Source organism: Protopterus annectens, chromosome 13.part0, assembly GCF_019279795.1.
Source record: "Protopterus annectens isolate FY-2018-M chromosome 13.part0, PAN1.0, whole genome shotgun sequence".
In the NCBI taxonomy this organism is placed as follows: Eukaryota; Metazoa; Chordata; order Ceratodontiformes; family Protopteridae; genus Protopterus; species Protopterus annectens.
Window position 1 is genome coordinate 1,190,392,798 of NC_056747.1, and position 25,676 is coordinate 1,190,418,473.

A 25,676-nucleotide genomic window follows, 5' to 3' on the forward strand; every position below is an offset into this window, starting at 1 on the left:
GACTGGACAGGTCAATGGAGACACTCTAGGACAATGAAATGTGGTTGACCCCACATCAGAGATATCTGCACCTAATACTCATGCACATTCATGGGGACTATGTGGTCCACACATAGGCAGTTGGTAATGGTGCTCACTAGAGGTATGGTTAGTACCCTTCCCTGAGGGTGATGTGTAAGTAGCTGCCATAGAACATATGTGCTGAGCCATTGGGGTGGTACAGGCTAGTTCCACCACAGCCATAGCACAAATAGTGAGGCTGATCCTGGCTGTGCACATTGGCATACAGAAGTGCATGACCCATGTGTGTTATTTGTTGGACAGACTGAATCACATATTGGACAATGTAGTGTCTTCCCTGGGTCGGGTCAACTGCAGTGGTGGTGCTGCAGTAGCGTTGTCGCCTCACAGTAAGACATTGTCCTGTTTGATTCTCAGCTAAAGCGTCTTCTGTGTGGAGACATGCATGAATGGGCGTACCTTCGTTGAAGGTTGTGCATCAGGGCTGGCAACTCGGCACGTAAAAATCTACTACCAATCATTAGCGGACCGGAGTTCTGCTGTGGCGACCCCTAACTGGGAAAAGCTGAAAGACACAAAAAAAGTGTCTTCCCTGGGTCATCTGTCAGGAGCAAGGAGCCATCCCCACAGCTGGTCATCTGCTACATCCTCAGATGTTAGCTAATATGGCCATGGATGAGAGAGATACTGCTCACACATTGCTAGCATTTCCACAGCTATATTGATTGTAAAGGTGTCAACACCTAGGAGACATCATCCCCATGGTCACTGCTGGCACATCTGATAGTGGACGTTGATATAGGTTACACAGCACACCAGCATTGAGCCAATGTAGTGATACAATCTGTGTATATCCTGGCAGAACCATCTCTTATGGACAGGTACAAGCATTGGAAGCTGAGCCCTCTATCATGCATGCCCTGGACCTGCCTAGTAGGCCTAGTCATAATGCTGCCTAACGTGCTGAGGCTATGTCCTTTCATCTACACACACACACACACACACACACACACACACACACACACACACACACACACACACACACACACACACACACACACCACTGCAGCCCCTGCACGTCACAAACACACCTAATTACTTTGGCACTTTAGTTTGGTAGTCACCCCCCTTCCCAAGCAAGTTCTCATGATACACAACTACACTTTTAGTTTTACTACACCTCGGGACTCATACTCACATTTCCCTGTGAAAAACATGCACTCCTGTACTCCCTTCCCTACCTGTGAAATTATGATAACTATGCCCTGCCCTTTGTACATTGTTACCTGGGTTGCCTATATCTGATGTATTGAGTGGCAGCCTATGCAGAGTAAGCACAGGTTGGTGTTTTATATGCATCATTTTTACTCTGTGTATCTGTTCAACTTTTATATAGTTATGTTGTAAAGCTATGTGCAATATGCTGCCTCTCTGCTACTGCCATAGCATACTGTGTGCTCCTCCCTCTGGTATGGTCATCCCCTGTTAATTGCTCTTTTTTAACTCCTCATCCACTTCAGCTGCTGCTGCTGTCTGTGGTGCTGACTACTGCAGTTCCTGCAAAAAGCCACCGTACTGTAACTACTTTGTAAGCATCATAACATGTAACATAGCACATGCAATCAGTATTTTTGCACATGTGGCAGAGTCATACTGTATGTATCCAGACTGTGAAAGGTGACTTCAGCAGCACGAACACATACTCTATGATATTTCATTTGTGATAGTGCATGGTTGTACCCCTTGTCAGTTTTGATTATGTGGATTCTTGATGGATATCATGAGCCAGGTTCTAGGTCATATCCATTATCACCCTCAAGATGGCCTTGTGGGAAGTCACCCCTTACAGACTGTTAGTAAAGGTCACATATGTGAGTCGTGAACACTGCCTGGGTTTTTTGAACACAAGTTGTAGATAATACCTTGTGCATGATAAAGTACGTGGCAGTTGATAGAGGAATATCCTTTGCAGTCAACATACCTCCTTCCCAGTTCAGCCAGGTGGAATCTTTATCTCAATGTGGGTATTGTCTACGGCCACCAGAACCTCAAGGAAATGGGCTACATCATAGAATTCCTGCATAGTTGACTGCATTATTTCAGCTAGCCGCGTCATTCTGATGAGTTTCATGAACTGCACACACCTTGTGTGTTGCCACTTGTTGATGTTGTGCAAATTTGAAAAATTGCTTGATGTGATGCAGTAAACTTTTATGAATTCACCTTCATGATGTGATAATACTAAAGCTATGGGCTGTTAATCTGTATGTGGTTCCACCACTCTAAAATGAAAAGGAAGACTGTCAAATTCCAAGGAACAGCTTTTTTCTTCAACTTTTCTAAGTATCAGTACTTAGGCTTGTCTGTTTTACAGCTGACTTAGATTTGTAAAAGAGGCCTTACACAATGGGGTAGAAGAGTACTGTGCCTGCACAATAAAGAAGGTGTACAAGGAGCAATACTCATATTTTATTGCCAAATTCTTACCTTGTGCAGACTTGAGTCTTGGGAACAAGATCTTCCTGGTATACCCTAGTGGTTGTTTATTGTCTTCCTTTCAAATTGAAAGGGTTATTGTTTGTGTCCTGTAAAGCCAGCTGATGGTGTGCATACCTGACTCCATGCCCCTAGGTCCACAGCCTACTTGTTTCATCGTCTCTACATTTTCTGATCATCCCCCATGATCCTGTCCCTCCATTCCATCTTACATCCATTCATCCCCCATGATCCTATCCCTCCATTCCATCTTACATCCATTCATCCCCCATGATGCTATCCCTCCATTCCACCTTACGTCCATTCATCCCCCATGATGCTATCCCTCCATTCCATCTTACATCCATTCATCCCCCATGATCCTGTCCCTCCATTCCATCTTACATCCATTCATCCCCCATGATGCTATCCCTCCATTCCATCTTACATCCATTCATCCCCCATGATCCTGTCCCTCCATTCCATCTTACATCCATTCATCCCCCATGATGCTATCCCTCCATTCCATCTTACATCCATTCATCCCCCATGATGCTATCCCTCCATTCCATCTTACATCCATTCATCCCCCATGATGCTATCCCTCCATTCCATCTTACATCCATTCATCCCCCATGATCCTGTCCCTCCATTCCATCTTACATCCATTCATCCCCCATGATGCTATCCCTCCATTCCATCTTACATCCATTCATCCCCCATGATCCTATCCCTCCATTCCATCTTACATCCATTCATCCCCCATGATGCTATCCCTCCATTCCACCTTACATCCATTCATCCCCCATGATGCTATCCCTCCATTCCATCTTAAATCCATTCATCCCCCATGATGCTATCCCTCCATTCCATCTTACATCCATTCATCCCCATGATCCTGTCCCTCCATTCCACCTTACGTCCATTCTACTGTGCACATTCATTTTCTAGCTAGCTACAGTTTCCTTTATCACTGCCTCTGCTATTCCCCTTAACCATTCAACTTGTTCTGTCTTCCACCAGTTTCCTGTTTTTCACCTCCCCCTTCCCTCTCTTCTGAAAATTTAATTTCTAAAGCCAAGTATGGATGATCAGATATAAGATTTTCTCTTATCTTCACTACCATTACAGATCTTCCCCTTCCACAGGCAGTAACTACAAATTTAACGAGCTTGCTCACCTCCTTTGATTCCTGATGAAGTCTCTTCTTTCCTATTTCTGACCCTTTATATATCTACTGACTTGCTTTTCCATCTACTTGATTATCTACATATTATATTTTCTATGGTAACTTCTACCAACTAAATATTTCAATTCTGTAATGGGTGAATCAACACAAACAAATAATCTGCAACCACCACCCTGACTTGCCTCTCTCTTTGTGTTTCAAGTTCATCAAAAATAATTAGACTTTCAGTGGATTATCCACATTTGGTCCAAAAGGGACCAAAAACTATCCACTACCCCAAAACCACATATATGAAGACTATCCAAAAATATATATGTATATGGCTAAAGACACCATGGCAGAGGCACACAATTAAATCAGGTGAACCAAGTATTTATTAAAAGTAAGCACTTTCAGGCAAACACGCCCTTCTTCAGACAATTCACAGCGGTTAAAAAACTACATTTAAACATAACACTGTCTAATCACATTCAGTAGTTTACCCTCCTTTTCCTCAGAACAGGTTTTAAAGGCACAGTTACATTCAGGCCAGGGCTCTTGTCCGCCCCTAATCTAATTATCCATTTGGTTTCATTAAACTCAGTTTCATTAGTTAAATCACCACCCCTTATATTATTATGCATCACTTGTAGCACCATAAACTTGAAGAAATGATGAGAACATTCTTCAATGTGTTGTGCTAGGGCATTGCGTATATCATGGTGCCTTATATCAAATAAATGCCCAAAGATTCTTTCCTTCAGCATGCAGTTGGTCTTACCAACATAATATGAATCACATAGTTGGCACTTAGCTAAGTAAACCACATTCCTAGTCCTACAGTTGGCATAACCCTTCAATGAATAAATCCGCCTTGTCCTAGGATGTACAAAATAATTTTCTGTACAAATGTGGGTGCATGCCCTACAATCATGGCAAGGATGAGTCCCTACTCGTCCTGTTCTCATAGTGGTGGGTGGACATATTGAGGGATCCTTACAAAGCATGTCTTTCAAATTTCTATTTCTTCTAAAAATAAACCTGGGTCCATCCCCAACTACCCTGCTATCCTTTGATCTGATTGTAGCACTTTCCAATTACGTCTAATGATGTCACAGATCTCCCCTATGTCACTGCTATATATAAGCAGTAACTGTCCTTGTGGAAGACCAAATCTATTGTACCTAGTATTATCCTCTCTAGTAGTATTCCTGTGGTACCAGGGTTTGGCGGCTCCTTCACGTTTGACCTTAGTTTCTCTCTGGTACCATAGGAGTACTACTGGAGAGGTTAATACCAGGTACAATAGATTTGCAGCTAGGCCCAAAGAACCTTCAGGTTTCACAGCATAAATTTTCTGATGCTGCCAGCTCCAGTGAAGAAAAGAACTCTCGGAAATGAAGCTTCTCTTTACAACAGGGACCAAAGAGACACAGAGTTTCACAGTGACTAAGGGTAGGGTACTGTTGACAGTTTTAATATTGTCTATAATCTATCTAATGTGGAGTTGTCTGAAATGCAATATTCAGTGTTAAATAAGGGCTTGACATTTGTTCCTGACAATATGTCTGAATATAGTCAGGTCATTATGGATGTTAAGAGTTTTGCTAGAAATGTTTCTTTGAAAAATATGTTCTATGATAGGGCATGTGAAGCTGCTGTAGAGTTAAAAAAAACAAGTGATTTTTTACCAATTAAGAACCCAACTGTTAATACTTTTGTTAGGATGTGTCAGATTGAAATTGAACATTACGTGCAAGATAAATGTAGACGCAGATATAATTTGACACGAGAACAACAAACTGCTTTGGAGCAGTTGCAGCATGATGATCGAATAGTAATAAAGTCAGCTGATAAGGGGGGCAATTGTTTTAAATAAGAATGATTATTGTGATAAACTCCATTTGTTGTTGCACGATACAACTACTTTTGTACCTCTGTCACCTGTGATGATACATACCTTAAAGGGTAAAATTAAGACCCGGTTAATGAATATGGAGAAGAGTGGTTTGCTAACGCAGTCTTGGTATGAATTTCTACTTATTGATCATCCTAGGATTCCCGAATTCAAGGGATTACCAAAATTGCATAAGGATGGCTCCAATCCTCCCCTGTGACCCATTGTCTCGGGGAGGGGTTGGGCCACGGAAAATGTGTCTATCTGGGCTGAATGTGCTTTAAGACTGGTGGTTGAGCTATATCCTAGAATTTTAAGAGATACTGCATAATTTTTAACTGGTTTGTCTTCTTATATGGAAGGTTTTAACTGTGTAGATTATATGTTTGTCATTTTGGATGTGAGAAATTTGTTTACCATCATTGACAATGGTTATGGGTTGAAGGCTATAGAATATGTTTTGGCCAATAAGGCACAGATGGATGATGTCAGTAATGAAAGGATTTGTTGGCTCTAATACTTGAGCACAACATTTTCATATGCCAGGGGACTCACTATAGACAGGCACAGGGTGTTACCATGGGCACACCCTGTGTCAACTCTTATACTAACTTGGTATTAGCATTTTGGGAGGATGAGGTGCTATTTCAGCAAATACATCCCTGGTCTGACAAAGTGGGACACTATGTTCATTTCGTTGATGATGTTTTCTTTTTATAGAGGGGTACCAATGAGGAGTTGACTTCCTTTGTTAGTTACCTTGAGGGCACCACTGAGTTTTTCAGATTTACTGTCAGTTCTTCAGCCTCTGAAATTGATTACTTGGATGTACATTTCGTAAAAGATACAGTGGGCAGGATTGAATCCATGCGGTATAAGAAGGATTTTTGGAAGAACAGTTTGCTTTCCTTTGACAGTATGCATCCGACACATACATTTGCGAATATAGTCAAGGGACAGGCTCATAGGATTTCCCGACTCTGTACCAATGAGGAACGGTTTGATATAGAGATGGATGTCCTTATGAGGGACCTTATTGATAGAGGATATAATAAACAATTGATAGATAGGCCTATGAGTGAAACTAAGGTCAAACGTGAAGGAGCCACCAAACCCTGGTACCACAGGAATACTACTAGAGAGGATAATACTAGGTACAATAGATTTGGTCTTCCACAAGGACAGTTACTGCTTATATATAGCAGTGACATAGGGGAGATCTGTGACATCATTAGACGTAATTGGAAAGTGCTACAATCAGATCAAAGGATAGCAGGGTAGTCGGGGATGGACCCAGGTTTATTTTTAGAAGAAATAGAAATTTGAAAGACATGCTTTGTAAGGATCCCTCAATATGTCCACCCACGACTATGAGAACAGGATGAGTAGGGACTCATCTTTGCCATGATTGTAGGGCATGCACCCACATTTGTACAGAAAATTCTTTTGTACATCCTAGGACAAGGCAGATTTATTCATTGAGGGGTTATGCCAACTGTAGGACTAGGAATGTTGTTTAACTTAGCTAAGTGCCAACTATGTGATTCATATTATGTTGGTAAGACCAACTGCATGCTAAAGGAAAGAATCTTTGGGCATTTATTTGATATAAGGCACCATGATATACGCAATGCCCTAGCACAACACATTGAAGAATGTTCTGATCATTTCTTCAAGTTTATGGTGCTACAAGTGATGCATAATAATATAAGGGGTGGAAATTTAACTAATGAAACTGAGTTTAATGAAACCAAATGGATAATTAGATTAGGGGCGGACAAGAGCCCTGGCCTGAATGTAACTGTGCCTTTAAAACCTGTTCTGAGGAAAAAGAGGGTAAACTACTGAATGTGATTGGACAGTGTTATGTTTAAATGTAGTTTTTTAACCACTGTGAATTGTCTGAAGAAGGGCGTGTTTGCCTGAAAGTGCTTACTTTTAATAAATACTTGGTTCAAATAATTTTATTGTGTGCCTCTGCCATGATGTCTTTAGCCATATACATATATTTTTTGGATTTCTACAGGATTTTGGCATAGAGACATATGAGGACTATCCATCTCCCCTTTCAAGAGTTCTTTGTCTTAATTATCCTTATATACTACTCTTCTAGTCAGAGCAGCAACTTTCTTCCGTGTGTGTGTGTGTGTGTATGGGAGGGGCATCTCAAATACAACCAAAATTATCTTAAAAGCCAGATCAGTTACTTATGTAGTTTTGATCACTATGGAATTGCTCATATACTCTGTTGCTAGGAAACCACCTCTCTACTACTCTCTAGAGATGTCAGACTGCTGCTGCTGGCATAACAGTCTGACAGCTACAGAGAAAACCCACTAATGTCCAGTGTTCTCCACTACTACTCTCCAATTATTAGATTACTTCCAATTTACATACTTTGAATATTCCCATTTATATCCCTAGCCCATATTACTCTCACTCCAACCCATATTCTCCACTCTTCCATACATATATAAGAAAGTTATATACTTACAACAAAAAATTTGTATAATCATTGTCCATTCTATCAAATCCATTCAGTCTGAGATCATTGGAATCAGAAAGCTCAGCACGTAAAACTTTCCCAGGCTCTATCTCCACCTCTTTGCCTATAATGCTTCACACTCCTAATTCTTCAGAACTCCAGTGTGCCACTTGAAATCAAATTACTAAGACAAAACAACCACTCACTTATAGAAGACAACATTCCCTCAAACCTCAATCACCTAAAGCTAAAGGAATGAGCTTGATTATGTTGAAGAATGTGGATGACAAACATACAGGTCTATCATTAAGCTAAGTATATATCTGACATAATCAGGGCCAACTTCTTTGATACCATGAACAGAGTCCCAAACTCATCCTCCTGTGTGATATCATGATAGCACATTGCATATCACTGCAGCCCTGAAGGAAGAGCTATACGTTGAGATCACCTCCTGTGGTACCTTGTGCTGCAGCCACACAAATGTCATCTAAGGATGTGCTTCTGAAGAAGGTTTGTGAGGCAGCCACTGCTCCAACTAAAATGGCTGCAGGCTTACAGGAAATTGATTTACTTTGTATAAAAATTTAATATAATCTGAAAGCCACCTGCACAAAAAAACCTTAGTTATTTTACTACCCAGTTTGTTAAAAGTATAATGAACATCTCTAAGAATCTTTCCTCAGTTAAATCTGTCCTTTCCAGATAGACACTCAACTGTCTAGGCACATCCATGTAATGCAATATATACTTACCCTTACTGGAGTAATTTAGAAAGGATTCAATCAAGCTGATTGATTTAAGACTGACTTAACAGTTACTATGAGCATAAAGTTTGGGTCTGTCCACAAGAACACTCTATCTTTATGATATGAGATTAATGAACAAGTATGTAATTCAGAAACCCTCCTTCCATACAGTGCTATACTGTTAAAATGTTGTAAAATGGTTGAGACCTCTTACAAACTCACTACCAGCCATTCTCCATGAGGCCACGGTCTAATAACCTTTATCCTCACACCACTGATCCAGTTTTTTTTAAGCTCTCCAAATTTTCATTCAATCTCACCTACATAAGAAACAGATTCCATTTAGCACTGCTCTAAATTTGAATCAGTAACCACTTAATTTCTGCTCATATCAACCAGATCCACTAATAACTGGTTAGTTCTAGTGGATTTGAAATATCTCAAAAAAGACATATCCAATCTATATTCCTTATTTTCATTCATTTTGTAAACTAATATTAAAAGCCCTCTCATAATTCTGTAATATACTGGGAATAAAACTTCTCTAGTCTCTCATCATAATTCATTTTTTACTCAATTTTCTTTGTAAAATAGTTTTGAACTCTCTCAAGCTTTTCAATATCAGTTCTTGAATATATAAAAACTTCAGCTCCATATTGCATAACTGGTCCTATTATGGATCTATATATTGCTCCCAAAACACAGAAATCTCCAGCGGCTATTGTTCTTGGTTAGTAATGTTATGATTATAACATAACATTTTTTGAGGAAAATAGTCCTATGGCATGTCCTACTATTTATCATGTATTCATTTGACTTGACTTCTTGTACACAAACTCTAGCTGTTCTACCACTTAGTCAACTTTCTAGCCATCATAGAGCATACTGGCCAGTTCCAAGCATTTCAGGGCTTGAAGGATAGACATATGTGGCACAGAATCAAGGCCTTAGTTGAAAGAATACTCTGTTCTATTTAGTATACACTGTCTTTCAAACTATTGCTAGCATGACTATTAGCTTAAATAAAAGCTGCAAGATAAAGGGTTAATTTAAAATGCAGAAAAGTAGTGTGTGCTGGCATAGCTTAGTTAGATTTTGGCATCCATGTAAAGGAGTATGTTATTGAGAAACAAAGTCTGCAAAAATAACTGCACAGATGGCAGCTGGAAGAACATCAACGAAGTAAAGAGATGTAACATCAAGTTTCAGATAGTGCTGGAACACCACATTTCAGATAATGCAAGACTGAGTTTCCATAGATCATCAAACTACAAAGAACCAAGGACAAGGGAACAAAGGAAAACTGTTATACAATGAAAGAACTGTTGTACATCAGACTCTGAGAAAAAAATACCAGACCGTTTGGTATAAAAATGAGTGTGTTTAAACAAGCTTTGGGTATTTGCCATAGAGAGCTGACAGCATCTGTATTACATGGTTGTAGATCTGAAAAGAAAAATGTGAAAGTAAAGCATATTGAGTGAAACAGTTATCTTTGTGTATTTATTGTACTCAGTATAATACAGTAATAAGACTAGCTGATCACAATAAGTAATTAAATATACTTTGGTATGCTTGCATGTAAATGCAAGTAACAGCAAGAAACCAACAGAAGGCAGTATATAGAATTCTTCATTAGTCATGTCTAAGTATATTATACAAACAGGAATATTACTATCAAGGTCCCAAACTAAATCCGAATAGAAATTTATAAGATTTGTTATGGGTGACTATCCTTTTATGAAACCATGTTGGTAACTATGAAAATACATATTATTCCCTTGAACATTTAATATATTCAATAGAATTCTGTCAAAGCTTTTCCTAGTCAAGCTTGCTATACTTATAGGTTTAAAGTTGATTAGCTCAGGTGACTCCCCCATTATGAATGAGAATAACCTAGGCACATTTTTTACTGTTTTGAATCCTCTCTAAATGCCAATGATTGCTGAAAAAATGAAACAAACTGCCCAATAAACAGTCCTTTAAGCTTGTTAAAAAGTGCTCCATTCAAATTATCTGGTCATAGAGGTGTATACTTTTTTATGGACAAAAAAAATTCTTAACCATTTCCTCTGTAATTATCAGACATTGTCAATGTACTTCAATTGAATCAATCACCTTCCCATCAATTCCTTTAACATCCTTACCAATATCTGACAAACAGTCAACAAACTGGTCTACTAAATTACAAGGTTCTGTCACTATCTTATTACCATCACAGATCCTAACAGTGGAATTCTGGTCTTTGTGGCATCTTTGTACATATCTAAAAATGACTTTTTACCATTACTCGATTGCTAAGTTTATTATCAAACTCCCTTTTAGCTTGTATTATAGCCTCCGAGATGTTTTAACACAAATTAGGTATTTTTTGTACATATCTAAAAATGACTTTTTACCATTACTCGATTGCTAAGTTTATTATCAAACTCCCTTTTAGCTTGTATTATAGCCTCCAAGATGTTTTAACACAAATTTGGTATTTTTTGTCAGTCAAGGACTCATTAATGGTTTCCTATATTATTTTCCTTTCTGTTACTCTCTTTTTAATATCCCTATTCATCCAAGGTGGCCAAAGTTTCCTTTGACCTATATATTTTTTCTAGATGGCACATACACATATATCAATAAATCTATTTTATTGTAAAAGAAACATTATGCATCACTTCAACTTGTAGCCCTCTTGAATTCAATTTTCTAATGCCAGTTTTTTATTTCATTTGTGATATAATCATGATCCACTACATAACAGTTATTTTCCTCCATACAATTGGTTGATATTTTTATTTAATGGACACTCAGTTTTATACCTCAGATTTCAAGTGATATGAGTTGCTTAGACGTTCCTTGTTCTGAACGTCTAATATCTTAAATTCAGAGGATGATAAAACAACATCGACAAAGTTTCTCTTTCCATTTTAGGTGACAGATAAAATGTTTACAGCTTTGTTTCACCTGTTATTGATATTTGCTCATTTCATTTTATCTAATTCGATATTTGGGAGATTTGGATCACCACACAAAATGCAGTTCTCACATAGGACGGAATGTTTCAGTTCCTGTACTCAACTTATTTTTATGTTTACTTATTGATTCTGATCTGCAAAAGCCAATAAAGTGGATCTTAGAATGTTTTCTTTGGACAACCACTGATATCACTTCTAATTTTTAATATTATTTAGAATGTTTTTATTGAAATTGGCTTTGTGGTTCTATCACATTTCTCCTGTTAGTTGCAGAAGCAACACCCACTGAGTTGCATCATCATCCCTACTCTGCTGTCCAGGGTGCTGAAGTCAGAATTACTTTTAAAATAATACATTTTTAGTCACATTCCTCAATGCACTGAGCTGTCCAATGTGCTGATGATTGGTTTCCACTGAATGTAGGTGTTCCTGCATCTGAGCTGTCCATGGTGCTGAAGTACTGTGTACTGCATAATGATTGCTCCCACTGGATGTAGGTATTGCCTGCTGTCACATCTACACATGCACACACACACACAATACAACACCACTTCTTGTAGCAAATAATGGCTCCTGCAGTCTGTGATCACATATCCCTACTTCATTAATCTGTAAGTTTCTGACTAAATAACTACTAAATCTGTATAGCTGTCACAACTAAGGTTGTGTACCACCAAGTCCATACAGCTGTGATGAGTAATGCTGTGTACCACCAAATCTGTACTTACAGCTATGTATGAGACAATTAATGCTACTACTTTTGGTGGAACATATTCTGCTATTACTGAGTAAATCTTTCATAATCCACTCACAAACAAAAAAAGAAGTAGAGCTTGGCAGAAAGCCATCCATTTTGACAAATTGTTTAATTTATTCCATGCATATGACCTGTCCAGTGTGTTGAAGTACTGTGTATTGCATACTGGATGTAGGTGTTGCCTGCATTGCTGACTTAAATCTACATAAATGCAGAATTACTGTTGTATTTTACTTAAAAGCTAAAAAGTAACTAATAAAAATGTAAGTAAAAAAGACTTTAAAAAAGAATACTTGTTTTAGAGCAACTGAATAAAAAGCAAATAATATAAGTGAAAAAAAGTTTTTTTTAATAAAGGAAATGTTTTATTCAGTCACTCTAAAAAATAAAAAAATAAGGAAGAAGAGTGAAAACTTTGCAAAAGAAACACAGACAAGATGATTTCAGAAAAGCATTTGAGGGTGGTTTTGCTAATTGCGGTAATGAGGTACCAAAAGTAGTAGCAGCACTCAGCAAAACCAACCTCAAATGCTTTTCTGAAATCAGCTTGTTTGTTTCTTTTTCAAAGATTTCACTTGTCTTCCTTATTTTTAGAGCAATTGAGTAAAATCCATTCTTTATTACATTTCTTACTTATATTTTATTCACTATCATACATGATTTCAGATTTTCTACTTTCTTTCACAGACAGATACTTCACCTGTCTTCGTGAACATTTTCTTGATCTTGTTTCACACTGTGTTACTCCTAGTTGGAAGTGCTTTATAACCTGCTATTTAACAGTTGGTTAGACTCACTAAACCATATTTCAATTCTAATCTCTATGTCAACCTCTTCTTCCAAAAATAATATCCTTATTTAATCCATTTTTCTATTCAAAAATGTTGCCTTCAGTACTGCCATTGTTTCTTCTTCCTTTGTTCAATAAGTCCCTTTTATAACTCTACCTCTAAAAAAAAAATAATCTTCCCATCATGTGCTTCAAGATTGTATTTGCTTGATAGCTTAAATGGCATCCACAAGCTGCAAAATATTCATTCTGCTCTAGCAAACATAACTGAATTTTTTTAACTTCAGCATTATTCTAACAGTGACATTGGCCATACTGGCAACAGCTTGTAATACTGCTCTGCATTTAATGGCCAGAAAAATATCAGCAAATATCACCTTCGCACCAAGTTCTGAATAGTGCTCTGTGTTCACTTCACTTTTAATAAAACACCCATCTGAGTCCCCTATATATATTTCACTAATTCCTCCACAAATTATCATCACAGAAAAGGGGATCCATTTATTGTCATTCTACATATTCCCTTTCATATATCTGAAATTCTTGCCTAATGCAAAGGAATATCACTTTTTTTTGTGTTTCTTTAGTCATGGAAGGCAATTTTCAATTGTCTCAGCATGGAATCACCAATAATCAGAAACTGACCTAGTGAGCAAGACCATAAATTATTCTTATCCTCCCAGTCACTCTGAACATTTTATTGCCCAGATGATTCAGTAGTTCTCACAACACTATCAAAGTGACAGGGGCACAGAAAAATAATTTTCTTGGGTGGCGAATGCCAGGGTACATTTTTGGCTAGGCTTATATAGGCCCTAGGGCCAATAGCCTAGTACCTACCTATGAACCTATGATTAGCATAGAAATAAAGATTTTTCTATGACAGAGACTTCAAATGTTCAAACCAGCTTTAGAAGCTGGTTCAACCAGAGGTAGCACTAGGTTTTCTAACATAAAGCACAAATCTCAAATAAATTGAGGTTTAACTTGGAATGTACTCCTGAGAAATGCTTTACAGACTTTTAAATAGGAATGAGATGACCTAAGGAATGCATGAAAAAAATAATAAATAGAAAACAATTCCTAGTGACAAATAAACAGCCCATTCTGGTGTCAAAATCTGGTTAAGGTATAGCAAGCACAGAAAATAAAAAAATATACAACCCCTTGGAGGTAGTCCAAATAAAAAATCATGTTCACTTGCTCTTATACAATTTTATCATATTATGCCTTGTTGGGGAGAAGTGGGGATCTGGATGACCCTTGGAAGGTATGCAGTATTCCCTGATATCAAAGTGGAGGAAATGTGATTATGAAGAGAAAGTATGTAAGTCTTGTTGGGTGCATAATTCAATAAGATCCTGAAAGGCCTCAGTCACAAAGTCTCCTCCAGAAGATAAGACCAAAGCAGGGGGAGCCAAACTCACTGAAGTCAAAACAGGGTACTGGCAATAACTCTGGATTGTTTTCTTTTGCTTTCCAAATAAATGTTTGTATAAAAGGGATTGGAAAGGGAATGGAATAGTGCTGGGGGCCATTTCTGAATTATAACACCCTTAAGTGACTGGCCCAGACGAGTGATCAGGCAAAAAAATGTTAATGCATTTGGTGTTAGCATGAGATGTAGACAGGTCAAACAAAGACCTCTTCCAGCAAATGATGATCTTTCATGCTAACAAACTGAGGTACCACTTGTGTGTCATCAACAGACAAATGCTACAACTGTCTGCAAGGGAACTGGTCTCTTGAGGTATATGAGTGATGATCAGAAAGTGAATTGAAGACACAGCCCATTTCCAGGCCCATGTAGCTTCTAGACATAAGGGTTAAGAATGAGTCCTATCCTGCTTGTTTATATACGATATCACAGCCATGTTCTCAGTGTGAATGGCAATAGTACCTTGGGGGAGGGGATCCTGGAAAGCCTGCAGAGTATGGAGAAGTGCCCTCAACTCCAAAATGTTCATGTACAGACTGGCCTCTAATGTAAACATACATCTTAGATTGTCTAAAAAACAAACCCTTCATCTCCATCACATGGCAATGGTGTCAGTAGGGACAGTCACTACAGGAGTGGAATGATAAAAAGGACTAGCACAGAAAGATTGGGGGTGTAATACTCATCATAGATGCACCTTGTGTTCCCAGGAAAGTCTGTTCTTATCAGATAAATTGTACACAAAACATTGTCTTGATAGTCCAATGTTTTTTTGCCCCTCCATTTGGACCTGCTTGCTGAGTCCATTACTCTACTGCCTTCACCTCCTTGGTTTAGTGAGAGTACTATGACTCATTCATTCCTCTCCAGATTGGGCAGTTAGGTGATAGGAAGTGGGCAGTTTTCACATTCAGTATAGCAGCCTACCCTACTTGTGGCAAATCCTTCAATATCCACCAAGTAGAGCCTTCTGCTTGTAGTGTACCTCTACAAGATGACCTCCCCAGACAGTGTGCCCGTGGGCCTGTGCTATGCACTTAAAAGACTCAGTGTTCCTTTTAGATGTTACCCAGTTGGGTTGTCACAGCCACCTCCCTCTCACCAGGACAGACAAGCCAGTTGTGGCTGCTCTCTATCTATCAAAGCTTTACAAGCCCAAGCCACTCACTGAACTCAGGTCCTTTGGGTCATAGGGCATTATCTCTCTCTCTCTCTCTATATATATATGACACAAAGCCAGGTACACTTAAGGTTTATAGATAAAGAACTGCTAAGCTGATCTTGGGTTTAGGAAAATTCATTTCATGCTGCTAAACATCAGAGTCTGTGACTGCTCCATTTGTGACTTCACAGTATTTGTTGCAATTACCAAGGACTGGAAAGAACTGATAAAGCACGGACACCTGTACCTGTATTAGCCTTTCTAATTTCAGTGCTGCTAGGAGACACTCATCCAGGGGAAGCAAAACACCTTGATCCCTTACAGCCTCTGGTTCAGTGTAACTGTAGTAATATATTTGGCAAATATACTGGGGGTTGAGAAGAGACTAAAAGGAAAAGCCTAGAATCGATGATGATGACCTCCTACTGAAAAGTAAAGAAACTTTCTGGATGATCGTTGTAATCTTTCTATGTAGATGGTGTCCCAAGGTCCAAACAGCACATGCAGTCACCTCTTGACAAGCATTGAAAAACTGATGCACTTGTGACCATCTAGAATCTTTCTTTTGGAGCATACTCATTTAGGCCACAGAAATCTAAAATCAGCCTGAGGTCATTGGTCAATAATGGAAGTAAAAATAACCAATAACAGAATCTGGATCCTTTCTGACCTGGTGGTGCCTCTTGGAGGTCCCTTTTTTAAAGGAGGTTTAAAATCTCTTTTCTCATTGCATTCTTTTGGCATGGTGGCATTTGGATGGCCATCTGAAGTAATCTTTCACTGGTCATTCAAACCACAGTCCCACTAATGAGAACAAGAGGCCACAGGAACAGAAAGGAAAGTGTACTAGGTCAAGAATGGCACCATTACAGAAGCGAGGTAGCTTATGCACAGCAGTCTGCAATGTCAATGTCAGGTCAAAAATCATACTTAGTCCTGAGGGCTCAGACACTGAATGGCCACTACTAGCACCTACTCTGAAAGGATCAACATCATCTGCAGAACTGACCACTGACAGCAAAAGACTACATGGAACGAAAGCCAGCAATAAAACTCTCAGGGCTAAAGCCTTCATGGCCAAGGAAGCAGATACTTGAAAACAATGTTAAAATTAACTTCAGCAACTTAGCCCCAAGACTAGGGTAGAGAAAGCATATTTTGCTGACTTCATTGATACCAACACTATGGACACTGATGACAGTATCAACAGAGAAGACATTGAAGAAAACAGCTGTGGCCCTGAACCTGAGACTACCAATTGCAGCGCATCTATCAGTCTCAACACTGGTGCCTGCAGGTTGCTCACTGGCCTCATGGGAAGTGGCACTACATTCCAATTAGGAGACTGGAGGGGAAATAGAGCAGAGATGAATAATCCCTACATGCCCTGAAATCAGAGAGGGCAGGATGAGGACCATCTTCATCTGCATCTTTATTGTCTTCCTGCAGTCCATATCTGTAGTAATCCAATGAATATAGAGAGATTGGAAAGCCATAATAATCCTACTGGGTGATGATCTAGAGGGGAAGACTTATGTCTGTTTAATTCAACTTCAGATAGAGAAGAAAAACAGTCTTGATAAGAAATTACACATCACCAACATTCTTCAACAATAATCACCAACATTTTATGCCAGCAGAAGGATAACACATTGACTATGGTCCAAGTGACCTGGGTACAGTTAGTAGCCTGGTGACTAAGGCACTGGCAGGAGAGGATAGGTGTGCCCATCCTGGGGATGTGCATGCTTGGGTCACACAAGTTGCTTTGATTTCTCTGGTGGGGAATGGGAGAAAACAAGCCTCAGCTGTGAATGAACCATCCTTGGGTAACATTTTTTTTTAATATCAATGTATTCCTTTTGTGAATGAGCATCCGTCAAAATACACTACAGATATACAAATGTTTTGCATCAAGGCATCACACACAAATGCAAGTCTGTTTTGAGATAGATACTTGTGCAAAAAAAAAAAAAATATATATATATATATAAATGTAGGCAGAGAATAAGACCGGCTGAGAAAGTCACTCATGAAAACTATGGAAGTTATTTATTTTTACAGGAGAAGAGCTAAGTGAAACGGCATGTTAAATAGCTGCTGAATGAGAGGGGAACTCAATACATTAACTCACAATCAAAAAGGGTAGATAAAGGAAAAATCTGTCATAAAAACTATTCTGAACCATGAATAATTGCCTATTGAGATAAACAAAGATGATCAGAATATATTTTTTTCTGATAAAATCCCAAAAACTGCCTGAGACCATTTCTTAGCTGTGAGCTCAACAAGCAGTTTCACGTGCTGAGCTGCCTGAATAAAGCTGTCTCAGTCCTAATGGTTTTGAAGATGGAACAGATAGTGTCTAATTTTTCCCAGCACAAACTCTAGCTTTCCATTACAATTTTCATTCCTGACATCCCACATATATTGGCTCTAAAATAAGGACCCTGTGACACATTAACAGGCACGCCGACAATATGACAGCTTTTTTGCATCCCTTTCATGTCTGATCAATTAAAAGCTGATAACTATTACCCTGGCTTCTGATATCCTTAGCTCACAGTATTCATTGCTTACCCCCCTCTTCAGCTATACTGGTCCCTTCTATAAAAGTGTGTCTGACCCTGAGCTAAACATCAATTTCTAACAGATAAAAGTTAGGTATTTTCCATAATGATAAATCGACATGATACTGCACCAGCTTCTTCAAACCTTCTGGAATTGGACACTAGGTTGAGTCAGATCAGCAGTTAAAATTTTCCCAAGATTCAGTTTTCCCTTACCCTTAAAGCACAGAGCCTCTCACTAGTTCTCCAGATCTAAAGTGCGCCATTCAAAAGCAAATCACAAGAATTAAACATAGACATACACAACCTGCACCACAAGAATACCACGCCAGACACTGTCTCCCTAAGGTACAAATATTTCAGGCATGGACATTAATACCATTATAACCTGCCAATATACCAAAACAGTTGTTTCCATAAGTGTCCAGGCTGTTCATAAAATATCTACAGTAGTGCTTGTTTTAATGTAATTTGCTACTCTGTTCCATGCATAAGCTGCTCTTTCAGACAGCCAGTTAGTACACTTCTCATTCCTACAGAATCTTCTAAGTAGGGTGTCTGATGATTCTATTACTTTTTGATAACCCTAAACATTCCCAGAGGTAGTTGTCTCTAAATGCTCTATATACCTGAATTAGATCTCCTGTTAAATGTCTGTATGAGATACTGCACACGTTCAAATATTTTGGTATTTCATAATAACTTAAATTTTCACATCCATGGATGCCCTTGGTATATTCTCACTGTACTCTTTCCAGTTTACTCATGTTTGTTTGCTTATAAGGTTTCCATGTTGTTACTTCATATTCAACTTTGGGTCTAATGCAACTAATAAACAGTGACATCATCATTTCTGATTTTGTGTAGTTCTATAACTATCATTAACTAATTCTTTGATAGGATTAGAAAAACTTGAAGCTGGATCTACCCATATACCCAGGTCCTTAAATGAGTCAACAGTTTCAATCACTGTGTGCTGTACTGAATACTCACCTTTCAATTGGCATCTCCCAAATCTCATATGCTTAGTTTTTGATGTATTTACTAGCATATTATTCTCCTGAGCCCAGATGGTGAATTTAGTCATGTTCTTTTATCTAAAAGATACAATCTAAACAAGTATGTGCCTAGGACAGAGCCCTGTGGACACCCTGACTGTAACCAACAATTTCACCTGTCCAGTTGCTGTATGATACTTGCCATGTCCTATTTGTAAGCCATGCAGGTATCCATCTTATCAAGAGTACATTGATACCTGCTGGGACAGCTATAAAGATAAACAATATCAAACAGCATTTACTAGTAGCACAGGCTGTATCATGCGTCTCAGCATGACTAACTTTTCTTTTTGGTTAACTCTAGCCTGTCTCTGTGGCAATTTGAAGATGTACATAGTTTGGTGTGTTATTGAGTTACTAAGTTTTAGGGGGGGTTGTTTTTTCTGTTTGAGGGCTTTCAAAAAAACAAAGTTTTATAAGATGTAACATAGGCTCAAATGGATATGACAAGAAACAACTGTATAAAAGACCAACCTGCTGTACAGTATATGCATGTAACATAAACGTGGGAGCTAGACATTTAACAAAAAAGCAGTTATACATAAAAGGTGGTAATAATAACTATATACGAAAATGATGCTTTCTGTAACAAGTTTCACTCTGAATGGTCTTACAGATAAATATAAAAAAAGAAAGAGTAGTGAACTATATTAAAAGATGGAGAGTGCAAATAGCTATGCTACAGGAGACACACCTGGAAAGAACTGAATATGTAAATTTGATAAAGAAAGGTTTTCAGGATGGTTATTCAGTGGAATATCTGAGGCAATGGAAAAGAGGAGTACTTATATTAATTCCAAGAGGATCTCCAACAGTCATAGAAGAGGGAAAAAAAGATAATGGGAGCTACATGGTACTAGGGGGCTACAGGCAAGGGAGGGGGATTACAGTGGCATGCATTTACATTCCACCTAAAACTGCTATAATGGAGCTTATGAAAATTCTGGGAGAAATCATCAGCTTTCAGCAAGGAATATTAGTTATAGGTGGAGACTGGAATTTGGTTTGCAACAGTGAAGACGTGTCTGGGGGGGCCTATAAGGGAAAATATAACAAAGGAGGGTAGAAAGAAGTTTATGAAAATGTTTGGCATGGAAGATGTGAATTCAGTACTAGGAGTATGGAGTGAATTTGCATATTATTCTCCAAGATACAAAAACTGGGGAAGGCTAGATAGAATTTATATCTCACATGAACATGTGCATTTAAATGAAGGTCTTGAAATCCACCCAATAACTATTTCAGATCATGCATCAATAATAAGTAAAATAAAAATGCAAGGTAATGAAATAAAAATTAGAAACTGGCACTTTCCCACCTATCAGTTGAAAAGAGAGGAATTTAAGGAATGGGTTTTGGAAGTAATTCAGGAGCTACTAGAGAATATAGAAATTTCTTCTGAAAATATATCTAGGGAGTGGGATACAATTAAGGTGAAGTTTAAAACTGGGGGGGAATAAAGGAAAGGGAGATATGGTTAAGAATTAACAATAATTATTTAGAGGGACTGACAACTGTTAAAGTACTGGAAAATAGGGAGAATCTCTCAGTACAAGAAAAGGAGCAACTGCAGAATGCTAAACAGAAAATAAGGGATTACCTTGATAATATGCATGAGTTTAGAAAGATTGCTGTTAGGCAACTGTTTTTTGATAATTCTACAGCACAAAAACTTCTAGCACAACAACTCAGGCAACAAAAAGTGAAAAGGGCCATCACCAAGCTTAGGGAACCTATAACAAGGAAGATAAAAAGAGATTCCGCAGAAGTATTAGGAATATTTCGAAAATTTTATTAAAAGTTTGCATAAAGCACAGAAATATGGAAATCAAGAAAAGCTACAAATGGAAATGTTTATGGAAGAATTAAATACACCAAGGTTAGAGGTAGATGAGGCTCAATTACTAAAAGGATAGGAAGAGATGAGATAAAAATGGTTAGGTATAACCAAACTACAGCAAAGTCCACAGGAATAGATGGTATTCATGTGAAAGTTTGGAAGGTAGGAGGGGAAAAACTGATAAAGATCTAAAAGGTTTTGTTTAACAGTATTTTAAGAGGAGAAGTACCAGCATCCTGGAATTAAGCAGTGGTAACGGTAATACCTAAAGACGGTAAAGATCCATCGGATCCAGCTTCATGGGCACCAGAACCATAGAGCAAGGGGGAGGGGAGCCCCCCACTTTTGCAAATCATCCATACCTCCCAACTGTCCCATATTACATCTTTTTTGAATTATTTTCATTTTCCGCGCTTTAGCTGATGTCATTGCATGCGCAATGATTGTCAGCTCGTCCCAGCCTGTCAGAGTTGAGATCTCAGCACATATTTCAGGTTTTCCGGCTGGTTGTTGTGAGCAAGAATGGACCGTTTTAAAGGATTTATTTGTTTTTGGAAGCTGCCTACTGCCTGGCTGAAAGGATTTATTTTCGGAAAGCTGCTGTGAGTGGGAACAGACGGTTTCGAAGCTGCCGGAGGATGGAGTCCGGATTGTTATTTTCAGAGTGAGTAAGCTGCTGTGTGTGTGTGTCTGAGGCAACATACCCACAACCAATGCAAAGGACTGGTTTTCACTTTTGTTTCAAAATAAATACTTGCTTGTGTTGAACTTGAGATGTTTTAATTGTTTCATATAACATTATGGTGTTTCAGATATAAATAATTGTTTTATACAACTATTAGTGGAAACATAGATTAAATTACAGGACATTTTGCCATGTGTCATGTTCCTTCAGGCTCAGAACTACCCAAACAGGGACTCTTCTGCGTAAAGAGGGACAGGCGGTAACCTATATTTTAAAGGTCACCTGCAAAACTGCTTCCCACTTTTAATGTGTTGGAAATCATAATAGCTACCAAGATACTGTGCAGCAGCCTTTATAGACTATGTGGTTTACTATTCATGCATTCTGGATTTTAAGCAAGTAATAGTACTGAAGCCAGACAATGGAGAGTTTCAGTAGCAGTGGGAATTGGGTTACTGCTCAACACAGCCTATCCTACAAGACAATATTTAGAAAATGGATTGTCTCTTAAGTTGTCTTTTAAATGCTGTTAGTATAGCTGTATTTGTTTGCTTATTTTGATGTAAAATATTATTTTACCTCATATAAGAATGAAAAACATGTTTTTTGAAAGAAATAGTCTCTTTTGTTATCTCCTTCTGTAATAGCAATTCTATTTCACAAAAGTGGTGGAAGTTCATCTCTAAAATATTATTCAGTCTTTCTTTTTTGTCTGTTCCATTTTAAACTTCATAGAGTAGAAAAATGTAAAAAAAAAAAAAAACACTGAAAATTGCCTACAGCTGAAATTAGTATAGAGGATTATGACTGGATCATCAAGCCTAACTAACTTATTAAGGGTTCTAGGCATGGATGCCGATAAATTCCCCTCAAGAGTGAAGTTTGAGAGGGGAATATTGGCATTAATGTTGAGGCACATAATTTAGGGTTATGATCAGAGATCTGATCATATTTCTTTGCAGTGCATGGAGCTTTATCATGTACTACTAAGCAAAATTAAAAAAGCTGTTTTGCAGGCTGTCAAAGCTGTAAAACACTTCATGATCTCTGTCAGAAAGGCAGTAAAACAGTTTGTCACATTTACACTCAACTTTGCTTCTCAACTATCCAGATTTTAGCAGAATGTCTAGATTTTTACCTTATATATTTGGTATGCTCCTCATAAGGTCCATGGCTTTCAAACTACTAAGGTTTGAATTACTAAAATAATGACACACATATTTCAGGCTTTGTATCCTTCAGAAAAAAAGTAGGTGAACACATATCCTGTTATTCTGGTAACTTACTTTTCAACAGGAAGTCTTGGGCATGTCAGTATGGACAGCAGGCAGAAACAAATCTTTTATTTCTGCCACTGTCATTTGCTGGTCAGTACCAGCAGATTTTATTGCTGAGTGCTAGACATGATCTTAACAACTTAAGGACGGGGTACTTAACATTTGTTAAGGTTGGGTCTCGCACCACTCTGGTGCTTAACTGATTTGCTTTTTTCTGAATATCAGAGCATAATCACTGCATGCCATGTACTATGCAGTTGTTACTGGCAATTTTTGCTTTTTGGAAATGAGCAATATATTATGAAAGTGTACAAACAAGATCAGGTCCATACTGATTACATTATGTTCTTCTGTCTTTGCTACATTTACCAAGATTGTCATTGTACTCTTTTACTGTGTACTGTCCTATCTGCCAGACAGATAGACAGTTGCAACTTTTGTGCTTTGGGGTTACAGTGGCAGCTGTAAAGATTTTCTTTATTATGGAATTAACTTAATCTTGCATATGGAGGGGGTCTCAGATGTGTGGTATGGTACTTTTATATGGATGATAAGGTACTGAACTGCAAAAAAAAAAAAAAAATGTCTGGCACTGTTTCAGTGCTGTGTTTTGTTGCTCAGGTAAAAGAGTTAGTTTACAAGACAGAAAACAGCATTATTTTGACTTTCTGGCACATTATTTTCATGTCATAAATACTAATTTTTGAGCAGACTTACTCTGCATGTGAAGGTACCTCCCTGTCAAACATGGAATTATGAATGAGCATTATTTTTAAGCCCATTTTATAATGTACTCTAAAGTATATACACAGCTGCAGCACATTTGTAGATGGCTTAACTCCATATGCAAACACTACATCACATGGGTTGCCTAAGGACAAAAAGCAGGGTATTCTACAACTTGGTTGTGGTGTGTGGGACATGATAGAACAACAAGCAGTATTTCTAGTTTAAAGGTTTAGGCTTTGAGCCTGACTGTATTACTACCTGTGCAAAGCTTAAATGTTCTACTGTCTATGTGTCTTCTTTCTTTCTTTCAGGCATGCTGGTTGATATGCGTGTGTGTGTGTGTGTGTGTGTGTGTGTGTGTGTGTGTGTGTGTAAATACCAACAAGATACATCTGGTGGCTAGAGGTACACAGGCTCAAACCCTGTACCTTGGGTACAGGTAAAAAGATCCTAAAGTCCTTAGCCACCATCATTTGTGATATTATGCCTCACATTTTTGTTCTGTTCCTCTGGTTTTCAGGAGTGGTAAAACAAAACATTTTATTCTAGCAATTGTCTAAGGTTATAACATCAGTATTTGAAATGTGTCCCTATTGTGGGGCTGTATTCCCCCATTATTGGCTTTGTTCTGTATTTTTGTGCTAAGAGGTTGAGAGCTATGGTGAGAAGTGAGAACTGAATTCACTAAATGATATGATAGCCATTTAAGTTTGTCTTCCTGTCTTTCAAGAAACTGTTGGTTTAGCTAGTGGTATGTTGTTCTGACTGTAGTGCACAGGGTTCTGGATTCAAGACTTGGCAGTGAAATGCATGGTAGTAACACAACATTTTATGCAGGCAACTTTCCAAAATTATACAAGCAATGTTTAAAATGCCCCTGTTTTTTGGCCTTTTGCCCCCCACCCCTTGAAAATAAGTTCAAGAAGCTGTGCAACATACCTATGGCTTACACTACTGTGATTCTATATTTATATATTGCATGTAGAAGTAGACTGTTATCATGGAAATGTTCTGAAAAGGGCAGTTTTGTCATTATTGGTGCATGCATTTTGCTTCATTGCCTACTGGAAAAATGTTCAAACAAATTTAAAATGCAATTGCATGTGGAAGTAGACTGTTATCATGGAAATGTTCTGAATAGGGCAGTTTTGTCATTATTGGTGCATGCATTTTGCTTCATTGCCTACTGGAAAAATGTTCAAACAATACATTTAAATTTAAAATTTAGTTGTGTGTGGAAGCAGACCCTTATGATGGAAATGTTCGGAATAGGGCAGTTTTGTCATTATTGGTTAATGCATTTTTGTTTCATTGCCTACTGGAAAAATGTTTAAACAATAAATTTAAAATGCGCTCTAACTTAAGTTTAACAAGTGTGTTGTATTATACAAGGAATGTAATTTAATACAATTAGGAAGGTGAATCAAGGAATGCATACATGTATGCATGGCCCTAAAAATGTGTCTGAAAACAGCCCAGAGGAAAGTGTGAAAGGCTCAAAATCATGGGCAAATTTTAAGGTTTACTCTTGTTACCAAAGTAATGGATGAAGGTAAAACAGTTCACACCACATTACCTTGACCTGGCCAAGCCTTTTGACACAATC